The following is a 19,391-nucleotide window of genomic DNA, read 5'->3' as shown; positions in this document are numbered from 1 at the left end:
AAAACGGGATATTTACCGTCAGTCTGTGGCTGCGATTAAACACTTTACTGGAAACTTTATTAACCAGTAACTTCATCAGTCATGACAGAAGCTAATATTTCTGTGCTAACATCGTTTAAACCAGTGGTTCCCAAACTTTGTTTTACAAGAAAAATTTCCACCCCCCCTTTGTGCGCATGAACACATCCTCCAACCACACACACCCATATTTTGCTCCATTGCATGTGGCTATTTTCACGCCACGCTGTGCGCCACGTTATTGTTGAGATGAATAGCAGAATGGCAGATAGAGACAAAATACTGTTAATCTTACCATCTTCAGGTTTTACACGCTTACATACACACACAGTTACTGTCCCTCCATTTAGAAAGGCAGAGGCGTCACGATGTGATTATTTTACTGTAGTTATTTTTTTTGATGTGTAATAATATTCAACATTACTATCAATGCATTTTCCAAAAAATGCCTCTCTGTGCAAAATGGGTTTAAAAACATAAACAACTGTAGGATCCTGTTTGTCCGTGATTTAAACAGCCCAGCGCTGCTCCTGATGAAGGGAAAACCAATTCTGCAGGGAGACCTACCTCGGCACTTGTGCAGGTGATTTTTCTCTTACTTTCTTTTTTCTGTTATTTACTAAAGAATCTGTCAAAGAAATAATGAATTCTCCACACGTGTTTGAAGGTTGCTGATACGTTCATCTAGCACAGACCTATTGCTGGAACGCCAAGACAATTCTACTACAATGGCAAAGACAAGACGCAAGTCACCAGAGCTCTTTGTGTTGCTCGTGCATGATGGAGAGAACTGTGACGAGCATCGTTCTCTCTGTTAAGGAATATATTCTAAAATACTTCTTCAGCAAAGACTCAGAGAAGAGAAACACACAGAATTTCTTGCAAGCAAGGGCAGTGTCCGGACTGAGAGACTCGCGCCTGAGAAACTGCCCCGGTCTTTATTTTATACTTCATTGGGTGTGTGTGTGTGTGGGGGGGGGGGGGGGGGGGGGGGGGGGGGTCAGAGTGTGGCCCCATAAGATCTTCCCTAAACCTGCTGGTCTCAAAGTCCAGCAGTTCATCAAACCAAAAGGCACTTAGACTAAAACAGACATAGCTACGTTAATCCTACCATAAAACAATAAGACAAGGTACGACCTCTCTCATGCTCCTAGGATGTGGGGTGAACACCCTAGAATGTTACATGCAGCATTCTACCATATGCAAACTTATATCACTAAAAGATTATACTGACTACTAAATACAATTTTCCATTGACACCCTCCAAGTAAGCAAATGAATGCTAACAGTCAAACATAGAAATTAACATTTGCAAAATCATTCCAGCTTTGTGGTGCATCTCCTCCAGGTGTGTAAATCACACATGCAGAGTGGTTTGAGTTCCTCAGAGCTTCATAAATGTCTCTTCCAGTTGTTTCTATCACTGTCCATATGACCAGAGTCCAAATGCAGACATGGGTATAACAAACACACCAGTTAGTTTTGCTGTTTGTCAATGTGGCTTTCAGTTATCTTCAAGGCTGCAGGCCTTTGTCAGCACTCCTGTTTTATGGCCTCTATCAACCCTCATCACCTCATTTCATGCATTCTTCCTGTGGGGGATACTTATGACTCCTCTATTGTCCTTTCGTCTCTGCAGAAAACCTTTTTTGGAAAGGGTATTGGATTCAATGATTTTACTGCTGTTGTAACCCCACCTGTTGAGTCACTTCAGCAGTCTTGTTCATGATGCAAATGACAACAACAATGACACAAAGGAAGACCCTCTTCAGAGTGTCAAAGCATGCATAGCACAGTGACACAGCATTAGGTGATGTTCATAGGAAACTGCTGTCAGTCATTCCCCGTCACCACCATAGCTTCTGCTTTCTGTTCACAGAATCATGATGCCATCCTTGAACTTCCTCTCTGCACTGTCGATTGGAGCTTGGAACGCTCCCCTCATCCTTCAGATCTCCATCTGTTGTCCACAATCTCCTCGTGATTACCTCTGGAAAGCCCCGTGGCACAGCTCTCCATCCAGTGCAGCTTTATGGTCATTGCTGTGGTTCCAGAATCTTCTCATGATGACCAGTAGGTCCCCAAACAGCATGACCTTTGACCTCAACCCCTGCCTGGGCTGTCAGCTATGGTCCCTACTTCTCGCTGGGTCTCTGAAGGTTTCTCAGGAGATTCCACCCTTGGGATCATTTCTTCCAGCAATGCTCTGCTGCACCTGCATCTCCTCACTAGAGGAAAAACTTCTATTTGGAAAACATGTCAACCATCATCAAACCAAAATTTCCTTTCAGTTCAGTGAACTTCACTTATCAAAAAATATAATTATTTATTATTTATTAATTATATTATTCGTTTATCACATTTTCACTTTCACTTATTGACCATCAAAGTGTTTATTGTCTTTACCCAAATGATTGGAGCAGAACTTAAAATCTATAAGCTGTAAAAACTTTATATTTGAAGACTGAAAGAGACCCAGGAAGTGGTCACAGGACGAGGGTGACAGACTGTCTGAAGCAGTTAGAACAAGACAAGGCTGTTGGACCAGGTGTGCTTGCTTTTGAAACTGTGTCTTAATTCCACCTGTTTCACATACAAGGGTCAGTTCTACAGGCAGGAACGTGGGTGTGCCGTGGGCTCCCCAGTTTCACCCACTGTGGGCAACTTGTATATGGAAGACGTGGGAAAGAGGGCTTTGCTATCCTACCCTGAAACACCACCAAGTCATTGGTTCAGGTATGTGGATGACACCTGGGTGAACACACAAACCTGCATCTCTGGTTTCTTTGATTGGAGGTTGTTGAGGATTTGATGATTTCACAACACTGTATGTGATGTCACTGGTGATGTCATCTTCTCCATCTGCTGAAATGAGTTAAAGTAAACACTTTTATGATTTAAGAATCTAAATGGACCAAATTATGATGACAGAATGGAAACAAAATACCACGATGAATAAGAATGAATATGTACAAACCTTCAAGTTTCCTGTGAACACATCGTCTCACCAGCAGAACCAGTAACACCAGTAGAATCACAACATAGACTACATATAAGTAAATCTTATAAGGCTTACATGATTTACTCATGAAACTGGCCACTTTCTCATTACTGTCATATATTGTTTTAGTAAGTAATTCAAAGAACTGTTTAGACGGAGCCAAAGTTCAGTAGAGATAGTTGTGATTGGGAAAGCTCAGAGATATTAAAAGAAGCACTGAGGCTCCATCCCCACCAGAGATGTGACACGCCTCATCCCTTCGCTAGAATCTGTAGCGAGGGATTGGTTCACCAGAGACCTCGCTCCTGGCTGCTGCCCAGCACACATTGCACCCTGAAGATTCTTGTTTGTTTGCAAAGAAAATTAATATCACTCTCTCTGTCCAAATGCTGTACGTCCACGATTTTAGCTACTTTGTTAGGCTACTTTACTTTTCTAAGGCTTAAGTAAATTCAGGAGTGATCCCCAACAATGTCAGAGTAAGAATCTGCTTAGATACGATATTACTAAGATTTTCAGGGCCGAGTACAATAACCTCAGTTTTATCTGAATTAAGAAGCAGAAAGTTAGCGGCCATCCAGGTCTTTATATCTTTAAGACATGTGTGTTATCTAGCTAACATGTAGTGAGTCGTTTAATCTTTAAATGACATTTGTAGAATTTGCCCACTTCCTCTCACCCACCAGTGAAAGGAGAGGAAAGGGAGAGAATCCTGTGCATACACAGAAATGAAGAGCTGGCAGAATTCAATTCAATTCAATTTTATTTATATAGCGCCAAATCATAACAAAAGTTGCCTCAAGGCGCTTCATAGATACAGAGAAAAACCCAACAATCATATGGCCCCCTATGAGCAAGCACTTTGGCGACAGTGGGAAGGAAAAACTCCCTTTTAACAGGAAGAAACCTCCGGCAGAACCAGGCTCAGGGCAGAAAGTGGACCCTCGAACAAATGCTCATCCTCTGAAAAGGTCTGCAAATGTTTTCACTGTCAGTAGCAGTAGTTTCCACTGAACCAAATAATCCTAAAAATGTTTTTAAACCTTAAACCTATGAAGGCTGCAGGCCACAACGTGCTGGTCAAGCAACAAAGTTGTTCTTCATATTACTAAAATGTTGGAGCTTGTGCCTCTTCAGATGTTTGCTCTTCTTACTTGCAAATAGCCGAGGGGAAATGCCCGAAACCTCAGTCCTGATTCCACAGCTTTATTACATCAGCCTGGTAGAAAATAATTTTTCACTATCAAATCAGGCCACCAGGGGGCGGAGCGGTCCCAGAAGTTCAGTCGTGAGTGATATCTAACCTCTCCTCTCACAGCTCTGATGTCTCTGAGGGAGATGTTGTGACTGTAATCTGTGAGGAGGACCAAAGCTTTTCTGATTGGACTGTGAGGAGAAACACAAGCAAACTGCAGAGGGCTGAGTGTGGAGATGGGCGGGGACAACAGCAACGTGATCAATCATGTTCAATCAGTATGCTGGTGCCTCACGACACCGGAGTTTACTGGTGTGAGTCCAGTAATGGTGCCATCAGTAACCTGGTTAATATCACAGTCACTGGTAAGCTGATCACTCTCACTTTACTTCTTATTGCATCCACAAATTGAGCTGAACATGCAGGTACATAGATTCTGTGCTGTTCTTCACTGATCACCTACCTGACTGACAGAGTAATGAAGGACTTCCCTCCCTCGGTGCTTCTTAATGTGTGAGGATATTCTCCATTACTGAGTTAAGACTTCCTTATTTAGATCTAAGCTCTGGATTATCTTGCACGTCTCGTGGCTCCCAAATGTCTCTTAAGTTATTATCCTCTGTAGCCTCATACTTTAGCTTTACTTGGCAAATGTGAATGCTTTGTGTGCTGACAAACCCTTTTGCATGTAGTGTTTTTATGAAAAGCCTTATAATTGCCTAATTTTGTGTTTTTGTTCTGTTACAAAAGCAGGCATTCTTACTGTTGTTTAATATTTTAATCAAACCTTTAAGTTTAATTCAGCACAAAAAGCCCCACTGTAAACAAATCCACAGAACAGAACCAAACTCAGCAGCCAAACAGTTTGTCCTCAGTGCAGGTTGACATTCAGAAAAACCAGCTGCCTCAGCTTGGATGGGCTGATGTGCTTTCTCCTTAGTATCTGCCCAGTTTTTGAGAAGACCCTCCAAAGGAACAGATGTTGCCACAATGCACAGTCTCCCCTCCATCACCTTCAACAGGTAGGGAAAGACTGTGGCCTTGGCCTCCCACCAGCTCTGTGGGCCTTCTCCTTGTTGGATGAGGGGCTCCTCAAGATAACATTTCATCTCCATCATAACATCAGCTGTAGTATTTCTCTTTGCAGCATCTCCTGCAGCTCTTTCATCAAAGAGGCTCCACACAGCAGACGTCTGTGGCTCCTCCTTCACTTGGCCCTGTAATGGTGGAGCTGGGTGGGAGTGCACTTTGCTGCTGCAGTTATTCTCTGAAGTGCCTCATCAACAGCTCTGTTGTCACTGAATGCAAGCTTTTTAAATCTACCATCCAGTGATGCAGCTTCTGAGTGGACGGTGTTGAACTCCACACACAGAAACTTTTCACACTCACTGCTAATTTTGTTTTACAGTGAAGCCACTCTGCTCTGCTAGTCCCAATATCTTTCACCTGCAGCAGATGCTGCTTCGTTTGCAGCTGTCAGTCATATTTCTGTGTTTTTGTGTCGCACTCTCCTCCACACTGCTGTCTGTCATCTCACAGGTATGATGTGCGGAGCGATGCTGAACTTCCAGTCCCAGCGTTTCATGTTGCAGGATCAATTCCCATATGAAAATATCAATATCTAATTTGATTACATTTGTTTTTCATCATAAATATGACAGACAAAAGTAAATTCAGCAATTAGCGGGATGGTCTGCAATACCCTGTTAACAGGAACTACACTCACCACCTCTCATTCATGTGCGTGTTACGGCTCTGCAAGAGTGTGAGCCAATGAGAAACCAGAGGCACAAAACTTTAGACCACAAAACACACAATCTGATGTTGGTTTGTAAAGATGTTGCTGATGAGACTTTGTAGAAAGCAGCTGGTCTGAGTGATGTGATCAGAGTGCAGCAGATAATGTCTGACAGCAGTTTGAAGAGCAAATGGATTCTGTTCTGTTCTTCATCATCACCTACCTGACACCTCACAGCTGTTTCTCACCTGCAGGTCACACAGGAGGATCTGTTGGACTGAAGGTCAGCATGTCAGTTCCTGCTGTGCTTCTTGTTGCTGCTGTTTTCTTCATGTAGAGAAAACAAAAACAACAAAGGAATCAGGATCCAGCCTCATGTTGAGCTGCAGCAAAATAAAATGTCTGAATCTTTTTAAATCAGCACTCTTAGTCTCCCGCTGCTGGTTTCAGCGTTGTCAGTGAACCTGGGGAACATGAGATGATGCTGGTAACAGAAATCAAAGGGAGTGAACAGCAGACAGGGATCAGCTGCAGGTTTAATACACGTCCTGAATTTGGTTTAGTTTGAAGTTTCTGTAAAATAAAACCAAACGTTGTGATTTGTCTCTTTATGAATAAAGTTGAATTGAATTTCTCTCTGAGCTCCTGCTTCTGTTGTCTGTCAGTGATTTTATCAGTTGGACATCAAGTAAAACTTTGGATAAAATGAAAACTGTTCACACAGTGTCTGTAAATCCACGGGTGAAAATAACACATGTAACATTCACACAAGTCCACGAGTGATTGAATGAAATGTGATCATGGAAAAATAAATTCAAAACTATTCAAGACTTTTACCATTAACTGTCGTTCTATTATGAAGTAACAGGAAGGTAATAACACTATAATATAATAATAATAAAGAAAATTAAAAAATATGGTATAACAGAGCTCACTGCCTCACACTGTCGATAGCAGCATTTCTTTTTAACCTTATTTCATTTAAGGCTCAGACGATCATCTGTTTTCACTTAAAGTAGTCTAGCTCTGATATCACTTTAGCCTCTGGATGGAGGATTTGCTATGTTAACTTATAGATAATAAACTCAACGTATTACAGACCAAAACCAAACACGTCCGTAGTATAAGACTGGATTTAACTCCCTTCACACCTGTCTCGACACAACAGTCAGGTCAGTCCCTTCCCTTTTAAGAAATCCACCTTAAATGTATTTTAAATGTAAGTGATGCAAAATGAATTTAATATTTTATCTTTAGTTTGTCAGGTAGCATCAGGTCAGATGGATGATGTTGGGTGAGATGGAGCAGACAGAGATGTCATCACAGCTGAGAGGAAGCAAAAGCCTCAACATCCAGGCTTAAAAGTGATGTAGGGAGCTAAAGCTAAAGCTCTGCTTTCTTTGTGTGCTTGTGCTAACAGCAACTAATGAGAAATGTGATGACAATTGTCCAGCTTTGTCCTTTTATATTCTACCAAATGTGAAGTGAACCTGTGGTTATACAGTAACGATAAGAGCATCTTTATTAGTCCCACATGTGGGAAATTTGTTTTGTTACAGCAGGAAGTGGACAGTGCAGTTACACAGCAAACATGAGAGAACCCTGGAATAGAATAAGAAACTGTACACAACTGTACCCAATAGAATAGAATAGAATGATAGGATAAAAATAGAATACACATGCTATATACAACTGAGTACAAATACAACGTTGTCAGAAAAAGAGTGTTACACTTAGTCCTATTGCACATGTGTGTGTTTGATCAGCTGCAAAGTCTTTGTGGTGGAGTCTGACAGCAGAGGGGAGGAAATCTCTCCGTCCCACATCGTGGGTGCTGCAGCCACTGAAGGAGCTGCTCTGAAGTGCTATAAAGGTTTGTGATGATCAATACAGGTTTACAGCTCAGATCATACTGAGTTCATTATGACTGATATAAATATGTGATAGAATAATAATAAATCGAGTAAATTGTGATTGACAAACAGTTTTAAAGAGAAAGTTTGTTAGTTTAAATTGTGTGAAAGGTCAGAGATGGAGAGAACACCAGGCTGGGGCTGAATATCAGTGTATTACATGCAAATCTGATTGGATGACAGGACAGAGCATAAACTGAAGCTGGCATGGATGTTCTGGGTCTCCTGCCTCTGTGAGATCAGCAGGTCAAAGATTCAATAGCAAAACTTGGTTGTTCCAGCAGCGACGCCGAGGGCAGTGAGCTCTAAAAGCCTCCCAGATGAAAACGTGCCCGATCGAGAGGTGATCTGCTGCTGATGGGTGACGAACCTACTCAGGTCTCCAGCTCTTATCAGAGGAGGCAGTGAAGACACCTGAGCTTCAAGGCAGTCGGGCTGGGCGAGTCTGTGATTACATACTTTTATCTAAGTACAATCTGAGTATTTTACCTGTAAGTAATCTTACAGTATTATGTTATATTGTGAGTCCTTCTTACAGATCTTCCTAGGTTGAAAATTAAACAGTACTAAATGTAACAAGTAGACAGCAGCACTAAAGTCATCAGTTTAATGGACACAGAGGAAGCTTTTCAAAGGCTTAAGAAGAATAACATGATGCTAGAACATCACATTTTATAATATGACAGTAAAAATAACTCACAGAGATCATCTTCTATGTTTTCCTCCATAAGGGCGGCGAGCCTGGGTCCAGCTATTTGAGTGGTGCCTTGTTTTGGTGAAGCTTTTGAATTGCTTGGCCTTTGAGGCCTGCATGGAGCTCAGGCTGACACTAAGCACAGAAAAGGCCCACAGTGGGTGCACACACAGGATACAGATCTGTCAGGTCATGATCAACAACCACTGACCAAAGCCCACTGATCTCTGACCTCCCAGCCCATTCTTCCTTCAGTGGGCTGCTTTCAGTCATTATGCAAATGTTCTGTTTATAAGATTGAGGAAACCTGCAGTCAAACAACATATAAGAACATAAGATGGAAACAAACAGAGTGAAACAGAGTTTGTTTCCTTCCTGGTTTCCTGGTTTTCGTATGTTTGTCACACTTAAATGTTTCAGATCAAACACATTAAAATATTAAACAAAGAAAACACAAACTGAAGTTTGTAAATGAAGATGTTTGTTATTAAGGGAACAAATCCAAAGCTACATCATCCTGATCTGAAACATTTAATAAGTGTGACAAACATACAAAGAACAGGAAACCAGTTTGAGCAGCTGTAATCAAACTGTCAACCTTCACACTTTTTACTAAAACCTTTAATTCTCCACTAACATCACTTTGTATCCACGGTCACTCTAATGGACCCTAGAAAATAAGATAAAACACATTCAAAGACTATTTTGTGTTGAGAAGAAGTTTCTGGCTCTTATTCTATTTTCTAAAGGAGGCAAACAGCAAACAGGACTCTCCAGCTGCCCCGGAGCAGATTGTAATCATTGCTCTAGACGAGCTTCATCATGTTGCAGACACACCTTCATGCTCAGGGCAGCCGTTACCTGTGTGCTCTAAGAGAAGCAGGAAGATTTAGGGTCAGATTTACTAACATGTGGAGCAGCAGCAGCCGCATCACAAAGTTTAGTATGTTATGTATTTGTAATTTTGAGTTTTATATCTCTTGGAGAGAGATATCTTTTGCATACTTATAAATGCACCATGTGGTAAGCTGTATACTGTGTCTACTGCTGTATTGACAATAAAGCTCTTGAATGTGTATCTGTAAGAGTGTCACTGTCAGGAGACGTGTCTGTCATAGTTGCTGCTGGGAGGTTATTACTGGGAGGGAGATGTTATCAGAGTCATCAGAGCTTCATCGGCTCAGAGTCGTTATCTCAGCACCAAAACTTTGTCAGTGAACTGGAATGAGCTGGATCTGAAACAAAGGCAGCTGTTACTGTGTTAGATTCACGTCTGCATGTTGAAACGTCTTATTAAAAGTAAAGATGTGCACATACAGTGGGGAAAAAAAGTATTTAGTCAGCCACCGATTGTGCAAGTTCCCCCACTTAAAATGATGACAGAGGTCAGTAATTTGCACCAGAGGTACACTTCAACTGTGAGAGACAGAATGTGAAAAATAAATCCATGAATTCACATGGTAGGATTTGTAAAGAATTTATTCGTAAATCAGGGTGGAAAATAAGTATTTGGTCACCTCAAACATGGAAAATCTCTGGCTCTCACAGACCTGTAACGTCTTCTGTAAGACGCTTTTCTGTCCCCCACTCGTTACCTGTATGAATGGCACCTGTTTGAACTCATCATCTGTATAAAAGACACCTGTCCACAGCCTCAAACAGTCAGACTCCAAACTCCGCCATGGCCAAGACCAAAGAGCTTTCGAAGGACACCAGGAAAAGTATTGTAGACCTGCACCAGACTGGGAAGAGTGAAGAAAAAAAAAATACCATAAACCTGCCGCTCTGGCCGCCTCTATCGCGTTCGGTGTGAACACAGGCCGTCACAGAGCAGCTGTATTTGTACTGACATTAGATTACACACAGGTGCACTCTATTTACTCATTTGCAGTCATCAGGCAACGTCTATGGGCAACTGACTGCACTCAGACCAAAGGGGGCTGAATAATTACGCACACCCCACTTTGCAGTTATTTGTAAAAAATGTTTGGAATCATGTATGATTTCCGTTCCACTTCTCACGTGTGCACCACTTTGTGTTGGTCTTTCACGTGGAATTCCAATAAAATTGATTCATGTTTGTGGCTGTAATGTGACAAAATGTGGAAAAATTCAAGGGGCCCGAATACTTTTGCTGTATTTAGCAACCAAGACTCTTCAGCATGCTCTTGTATTGCTTATAAGATTGTTCACTGCATCTGGAGGAGTGCTTGGAGTGGAAGGGTCAGAGATTAATTCATTCTCTGAAAAGCATTGAACACTAGCTTTCTCACCTAAGTGGTCAGAGAAGAAAGAAACAAAAAAGGACAGCTGTGGTTTTATTGAACTGGAGTGGGAAGGGTGGTCAACCAAGTGTCATGTTACACATGAAGAGTAGAAGTTCATCTTCAAGTTATACCATGTCAGTGACCTTCATGGTTCCTACATTCACATTGGATTTTCTAATACAACACGTGCTGATTAATTTTATGAACGGCTGATAATCATTGACATTCACTTGTTTATCTCTTTGTAGTCTTGTACCTTGTAAAAGTTGTAAAGATTACTTTATGCATTTTGTCGCTTAGAGTATTTTTGCTCTGAGTTATTAGAGGAGTTCCATAATCAAAGGCAATTACTTCCTCAGTGCCAAAAACTTCCAGATATGTTCTTTCACAGCTGCTTAAACATCTGTATCTGAGCACACATTTTGATATTTGTCCTCTAAGCTCTGGTCAGTTGGTGGAAACACACATGCTCATGTTTTACTATCAGTTGACAATCATTGATACTCACTTGTTCTTCTCCTTGTACTGCATCTGAAGTCATAAAGATTACATTAGTCACTGATTCACTAGAATAAGGTTGAATCTAATGCTACAGTGACCTCCCCTCTGTACTGTGTAATATAAAAGTCAGTCAGGTTTGCAGATGACACACAGATGCTGTTGAGTTTTCACTGACAGAATGGAGATCACGCTGAAGTTCTCGCTGTTGCTTCTGGTCTGCTCTGTTTCCACAAATCAGACAGAGGCAGATAATGAAATTCAATCAATGTCACTTCATGAATCTATCACTAACGTTTCTCATTAATCTTTTTATTTTTATTATTTATTCATTATTTATTCAATAATCTAGCCTACGAAAAATGAAAAGATTCAAATGATGCAGATAAATAAAATTCATATTGACTTATTTATGTTCTTTTCTGTCAGACCATGTCGCAAAACTGAAAGACCTGGAAATGCAGAACGTTGAACTTCAGCGACAGAGGTCTGAAATTGACAAGCTTAAACAGCAACAACAAGGTACTGTATGTACACATGTTTCATTGTATAACAGAATATTAGTGATTCATTATTATTTGTTAGAGTTCATTTATTCCAATGTGTGAGATTAATAATTATAGGTTAAAGTATATGAAATCATCAAAATTTGTGCTTTTTATGGGTTCAGTGGGGAAAATGTAATATGTACTAATATGTGCAAAGTATAATTTATCTAAGGGTAGTTTCAACCCAACCATACATCTTCCACTTATCCAAGGCTGGGTCGCAGGGGCGGCAGCTTAAGCACAGAAGCCTAGACATTCCCCTCCCCGGCCCCCACCTGCAGCTCATCCGGGGGAACACCAAGGCATTCCCAGGCTTGAGAAAGCTCTTTTCCACTGTTTTTATCCAGAATCTGATTCTTTTGGTTATTACCCAAAGCTCGTGACCATAGGTGAAGGTGGGGACAAACTGATAGTACAGCCCGTTCTCACTCCCGAGGCGTAACATGTCGACATTTTGTCACGTCCCGCGGCGTTCCTGAGGAACGCGAAAGGAGACCTTCGGCGTTCTTATGGTACGCGGTGGGTCATGTCTGGAATCCAGTGCAATGACGCTCCCGCGGTAACAGACGTTCCAGCCCTGTATTCCAGCCGTAAACCTGACCTTATCCCTAGCCCTGACCATAACCTTATTCCTGACCTTAACCAGGACTATAATGATGTTAAATAACGTGTTTCTAAGCGATTTGAAGAAAAAGAGCGAAAACGTTGTAGATGGAGTCCAGACGGTTCTCATATTTCCTCTTTTTTCCGAGGTCGTCATTTAGGAACGTTGTGGGTAGCCGAAAATGTAATATGTTGACGATTTGTCACCTAGCGTAAAATGTTACGCTTTGGGAGTGAGAACGTGTTGCAACGTGTTGGATAGGAAAGAGCTTTACTTTTTCACTCAGCTGTCTCTTCACCATGATGGACCGATACAGTGTCCACATCACTGCAGCCACAGCACCAATCTGTCTGTTGATCTCCCACTCTCCTCACTCTTAAACAAGATCCTGAGATAGTTAAACTCCTCCACTTTGTGCAGGAACACGTCCCTGACACGGAGTGGGCGCTCTACCCTTTTCCACTGAGGACCATGGCTGCATACTGCTCCAGTGGGAGCTGGATGCCAGGACCTGTTGAAGGTCAACATTTTAGACACATGTCAACCAAGACAGCTCAACAACATTCAGACCCTTCAGGAACTCAGGACGAACCTCATGCACCCCAGGGGCCTTGCCACCAAGGAGCTGTGTAACTGCCTCAGTGACCCCGCCCCCGGTGATAGACGAGCCATCCTCCTTGTCCACAGACTCATCTCCCTCAATCCCACATGTCAGTGGGATTGAGGAGGTCCTCGAACTATTTCTTCCACCACCCGACGATATCCTCAGTAGCACTCTGTAGTTAGAACAATAATTAAAACTCCTAACACACACACAGGGTATTTATACATTTTTAGAGAATGTTATTTTTTAAACTGTTTTTTTTTTTTTCAGACAATGCAGCAAAGTTGGAGGAAGTGGATAAGCAGAGGACTGCAATTGAAAATCTTAATCAACAGCTACTAGGTAATGTGATGAAGTCAACATGGCTCTGATTATTTTCATCTTAAAATATCTGTGTATTTTTTTGTGTATTAAGGCTGCAATCCCAGTTACCAAGAAGACTGCTACACACTGTGTGGCAAAACATATCTACAACCTTTTCTTTAAATGTATTTATCTCAGCACTCCTCCTCCAAATTGTCTGTGGACAGCTACCACACTGCAGCTGTTCTTAGTTGGTTTTGGCTTCTGTAAGAATGAAATCTATCAAATGCTTTCACTAAAACTTTTTCATTTCGTCTTTTGGGGGAGGGGGGGGGACACCGCAGCAAAAATGTTAAATTTATGACATTTCTCTCTTTCTTAGTCAAACAGGTGGCTTTTTCAGCTTCTTTACTGGCTGAAGGTGGTGGAATTACTGGCCCATTTAACACACACACTACGCTTGTCTTTAAACATCTTGTCACAAACATTGGAAATGCCTACAACCCACACACAGGTAATAAGACTGAATGTCACTTCTCAGCTATGTTGATGTCAGACTGATGTTCACGATGTTCGAACATCTGATTTTCCACTTAACAAATGTCCCACAGGTATTTTCACTGCACCAGTGAGAGGAGCCTACCACTTTGAGTGGTACGTATGTGGACCTGGAGATCCTGTTTATGGTGTAGCTGTTGTGTTGTTTAAGAATGGAGAACGCATTTTTTCAGCGTGGGAGCGTCAGGCCTCACATTTCGGAACAGCTTCTAATGGAGCCTCACTGCGTCTAGAGACTGGAGATCAGGTGTTTTTATGTCTCTGGGTTAGTTTTAAAATATATGACAATCATTTTCACCATTCCACCTTCAGTGGTCATCTTCTTTTCACCATGTAAAAAGGGAAACGCTTCCTTAAGTTGTCTTCTATTATCCACCAGCTTCTGATGTTTTAAAATGTGCATTAATTCAATAGGTGGCAATCTAGTTATCTTAAATATCTAAAACCTCATAAATCATTTCTACTTCTAAAAGCAGTTAATAATATTTTTATGTAACGATTTGCAAATCTGTTAGTAAAATAATGATAAATTTGATTTAAAAAAATCAAAGTGACTGATTATTTATTTGTTCTGTGTGTGTGTTGGAGAGCTGTATTAAAGACTAACACATAACATGTGTAGTTATTATTTTATTGTATTTGCATCAATTGTCAACATCAGGATATTAAAACCTATGAAAGTTGGTTACACACATGTTCCATATCTTAACTGTGTGTAGCTACAACAGGAGACAGTCTCCATGGCGATGAGTACAATTGGCAGCTGAAACTGTTGTGAACTTCTCCATGAGTCATATTTCCTGTTTCAGAGCTGCTGATTGGCTCTTTGGGCCCTTTACCTTCAGGAGGTCATGGACGAAGCACTGAAGTCGTTTATCACGTAAAAAATATTTTTAGTTTATAATAATTTGATAAATAATAAAATATTAATAAAAACTGGAGGTTTTTTTTAGAACTTAGATTTTAAGCTATTTATGCCTTTTTTGCTGCTCTTTTTTAAACTTATTCCCTTTAAACTGTATTTATTCTTTTTAAAATATATTGGTTATTGCACTGTAGAGGCTGCTGAGGAACAGTATTTCGTTTCAGGCTGTGTAACACGAAATGACAATAACCAATAAAGTCTTGAGAGCTGCCATCATTGTTCCAGCAGGAGGCAGTAAAACACCAAACTGCACCTGTTGTGCTGAAAAGGTGTGAGCATGTGCAGTAACCCAGTAAGTTACCTGAATATCTCTCTCTCTCTCTCACACACACACACACACACACACACACACACACAGTACTGATACTAATGACTCGCTCTCAGATCTATTTGGGTTTAATGTCAGGGTATATTTGTGGATGAAAGTTTTGGTAGGACACATGATGTGGACAGTCTGGTAATCCCAGAATATTTTAATGTAAGAAAACTCCAGACAGCTCTGGAGAAAGTTTCAGAGTAAAAGCCCTGGAGTGTTTTACATGTTATTCTGTTGGATTCAATCTGACGGAGCTGATTCATAAACACTTCACTGCCAGGTATCAGGTGACCTGCAGAGACTGATCCTACAAACACTCAGAAACAGAGTAAACCAAACTGCAACACAGTGATCAGACGAAACCTTCCTGACATGAACACAGCTCCTCAGTAAAAACTGTGAACCAGCAGAGAGACTACACCCAGCACCATACACCACCTCTCTGACACAGTACACCCTCGGGCAGGTGGTGTCCCCATAAACAGCCTGAGAAGCTCTGATTATTTACTATGTTCAAACAAACTGAGTGTCCACAAACGTCTGAGCTCACAGTGAGAGCTGCTGGCACAGTTTGGAGGTGTTCTGCCCCCTGCTGGACACACAGAGCTACAAGCTATTCTATTACAGTTTTTCTCGATTGCTAAAACACATTTCTTGAAACTACGCCTCATATCCTCATAACAGTGTTGCGAGATCGATCAACTTTAGACCAGACAACAAACGACAGAGGCTCTGGAAAAGTGCAATCAAACGATGAGTTTTATTGTCACAGGAGAACAACCAACCATCAGCATACGGAATGTGTTGCTCTGACAAGAATACATTGAGTTCTGGTTTTATAGGACAAAATATCACACCTACGTCAATACAGTTCAAAAATACATGGTGACAGACGGGCAAAAGTTCAACCCGTGCAGACAAGGGTACATCACGTACATATAACCTTACACCGACATATAACTTCTCCTTTCTTCATTACTTGCCTTTTAAGGTAATAACTTCAGGTCTTAGCATCTCTAAGAGCTAATAATTGGACCCTCGTCATTAATCACTAAGTAGAGTACTTTGCAGCCAGTCTCAAACTGAAGAAGAAGACGCTTAGGCCTTCACTCAAACCTGCCACTAGATTAATATGTGTATTGTAAGCATGCATGCAATTAACCTGCTATGTTCTCATCTTCCCTCAGCGTGTATCACCTGGACAGTCACGCCAGCGAAGCTTTAGACCTTCTAGAATGGAACATCAACTCTTAACCAAGCACATTCATGCATTGTGTATAAAATGAACTCAACCTGTAAAAGTAGAAAGGTCAATGTAATGACAGACATATTCAATGCAATATAAACCCTGTAGGAAATATTACTGATAAATGATACTGTGAAACATGTTATTACAGTTTTTTCTGAATGCTTAAGCACATTTTTTGTAACTATTGGCTACTTTTGCAAAACTCTTCACACAAATAAGAAAACCTGTCACCCAATCATCAAAACATTGTAGTTCTCTTGCAAAAGCAAACACAGCTAGATTAACTCTTCACACCTTCGTAAAAATGGTGTTTCCGTATCAAACAGTACACACAAGCCATCATCTACTAAGCACACAATGCGCCAACTGCACACTGATGGTATGAATACAAAACACATCTGGCTTTTGCTTCCTCTGTGCACAAGGTAGGCTATGTCAGTTTGAGCTCATACTTCTGTCATAGATCCATAAGCATAGAGGGATCCAAACTTCAAGTACTGGTGTTTATTCAAACACATCAAAACAAACACAAGTGTTTATTTCCAAGTATAGGATTATTTGCAATCGCCATAATGACTCTATGGGTTACTTGGTCTGCAGTGAACATGCTTCCTCTGCCCCAGCATCTGGTCATCTAGCAATTCTGTAAAGTACAATTTCAGTATTTTTACATCAATGGTATTGGTGTGTTTCTCATTGGCATATGGCAGTGCTACAACTCTTTGTGCAAAGTGACTGTACTAACCGATTCTCATTTCAAGATGTCCTTATGATGCTTGCTACAGTGTAGCGGCTCGAGTTAGGCTGGACCCGTTGGCCAGCTACCCTCAGGGTCATTCCACGGTTGATTACATGGTCCACTATTGTAGCTCTGATGTCATCAGCAATTCTATTTCTTACTCTTCCTACCCTTCCTCTCCCCCCTCCTCATCTTCCTCTCCCCCCTCCTCGTCTTCCTCTTGCTCCTCCTTGTCCTTGTCGTCCTCTTCATCCTACTTCTTCACCTCCACGTCCTCTTCCTCGGCCTCCTCTACTTCTCACTCTTTCTGCTCCCTCCATTGTACTCCGCACACACAGCTTACCTGTATTATAGTGCTTAGGCTGATTGCAAAGTGAACTAATTATCTAAAAAAGTTTTCACATGTGAAAGTGTGCCAGACAGTTGGCAAATTAGTGTTAATGATAGCCATACATGTGTATACTTTTGCTAGGAGTGTGTTGGAAATTTGGTAATTGAGTGTTGTGCAGTGAATTGTGCCTACAGTTTTGCAAAGTGTGTGTTACAAAATTGCAAACTGAGTGCAAAGCAGTTTTTGTGCTTTTAGTTTTGCAAACTCAGTGAGTGGTTTTGCTATAAGTCTGAATAGTTTTAGAGATTGTGCTACAGGAATCACAGTTAGGGTTTAAGCATTCAGAAAAAACTGTAATACATTCTTCATAAGGCAAATTATATGGTATCAATAAAAGAATCTCTGAATCCCAACATTCCCTCTTTTGACATTCCAACAGGAATGTCACCATACTCCATGTTGTATCACTCCCTGCCCCACTCTATGGGTTCCAGGTTCATCTGGTAGATGCCCTCAACCCAGCCAGGGTTCGTAACCCTTGCCACTATCTTTACCAACAATCCTCTGACACAAGGAATGATACAACAACCAGCGATGACCAATATTCCCAAAAATACAGCCAATGAACACATCACTGATATAGCCACATCTTTCCATTGACCAAACACGGATGTCATCCAGAATGCCAGCGGTTTTTTCAATACCTGAGTGCTCATGCATCGTTTTAGACAAATTTTCCGGCCCTCCAGAGCTCGGGTTACTGAGCCATCTGGGGCAGTATTGTTGTTCCATGGCGTCCCTGGTAAGGCTAGAGAGTCTCAGCAAGTTGTAATGAACGTAGTTAATGCGGTCATCATTTTTATTAAGCATTATCCCAAGGAATATACTTTCAAACCCTGAAGCTAGTGGGTCTGCCAGCTTATACTCGTTTGGAACTCCCCTAGGCACTCCTATGGAGTCTATCCTAGTCGGAGAGTTTAACCAGGGGTCATATGCATGTATACCCTGGGTCCCTCTTTTTACCAAAACATGTCTCTTATGTCTGGCTGCTAAGGTACGTGTGTTGTGTTGCTGAATAGTCTTTACCTGATTTCCAATCAGCATGAGTGGAACTCCCAGTCGCACCATCGCACATGTCCCTACGCTTCCCATTGGGACACGAACCAAAAGGGTGCTTTGCCCACAATAATAATACAACCCACTTCTTGCCCATGTTCCCATTAATGTGCTCAGGTCACTCACATTATTCGTGGTTCTTCCCGTGGGTGTGACGGCACACCAAGTAGGGTCGATTTCTCCCACGTGGTACTTTACATTATCTGTAGAAAACCTCAAACATGTATAGTTATCTTGTTTTGGCATAAATGAATTGGCATTCTCCGCTTGCCCTATCGTGTTTGGAGCTGAGATTATTAGTTTATCAGTTAGATTTGTCATTGAGTTTTTAAGTGTTACTCAGGCTTTGGGGTAAACTAAGTGTACCCTAATTACCCCAAACGAATCTGTTCCTGACATGTCCACCCTGATTACCAGATAGAATACGCCTCCCGGGCTCTCTGCTTCAGGCAGTATGTTCCATGGACCTAAGAAGATAGTGACAGGGTTATGAAAAACAGAATAAACCCTTTGAATTACTACTCCTTGCAGGCCTTCTGGCACATTTGGCTGCCATCCTACTCCTGTCCAACCTACCTCATTTTCCCAGGAGCACCACTGACCTGCTGTGTATGTATGGATGTGTTTGCCCCAGGAGGGGCTTTGCAATAAGCATAACTGGAGCATATCATAGGGTGATTACAGACCCACACATCATATGCTCTCCAGCTGCTACTAGCTCCTGCACACTTAATGACGTCACACAAATCAAACGTGAATGAGCTGGTGGACCCT

The 19,391-nt window shown here is 41.5% G+C and overlaps 1 long non-coding RNA gene and 1 pseudogene across 1 annotated transcript; both read left to right on the top strand.

Annotated features, from left to right (window-relative positions):
- The window catches only part of LOC113017823 (hemicentin-2-like), a 129,307-nt pseudogene that overhangs the window by 91,260 nt on the left and 18,656 nt on the right, over positions 1–19,391 (top strand).
- Positions 11,807–14,385, top strand: LOC113017824 (uncharacterized). Its single transcript, XR_003271586.1, has 4 exons — positions 11,807–11,846; positions 13,351–13,422; positions 13,766–13,897; positions 13,995–14,385. It is a non-coding gene; the product is annotated as an uncharacterized LOC113017824 (long non-coding RNA).

This window comes from Astatotilapia calliptera, unplaced genomic scaffold (assembly GCF_900246225.1).
Source record: "Astatotilapia calliptera unplaced genomic scaffold, fAstCal1.2 U_scaffold_21, whole genome shotgun sequence".
NCBI lineage: Eukaryota > Metazoa > Chordata > Actinopteri > Cichliformes > Cichlidae > Astatotilapia > Astatotilapia calliptera.
Note: the sequence above shows the minus strand (reverse complement) of the source record. Positions and strands in the feature narration are given on the sequence as shown.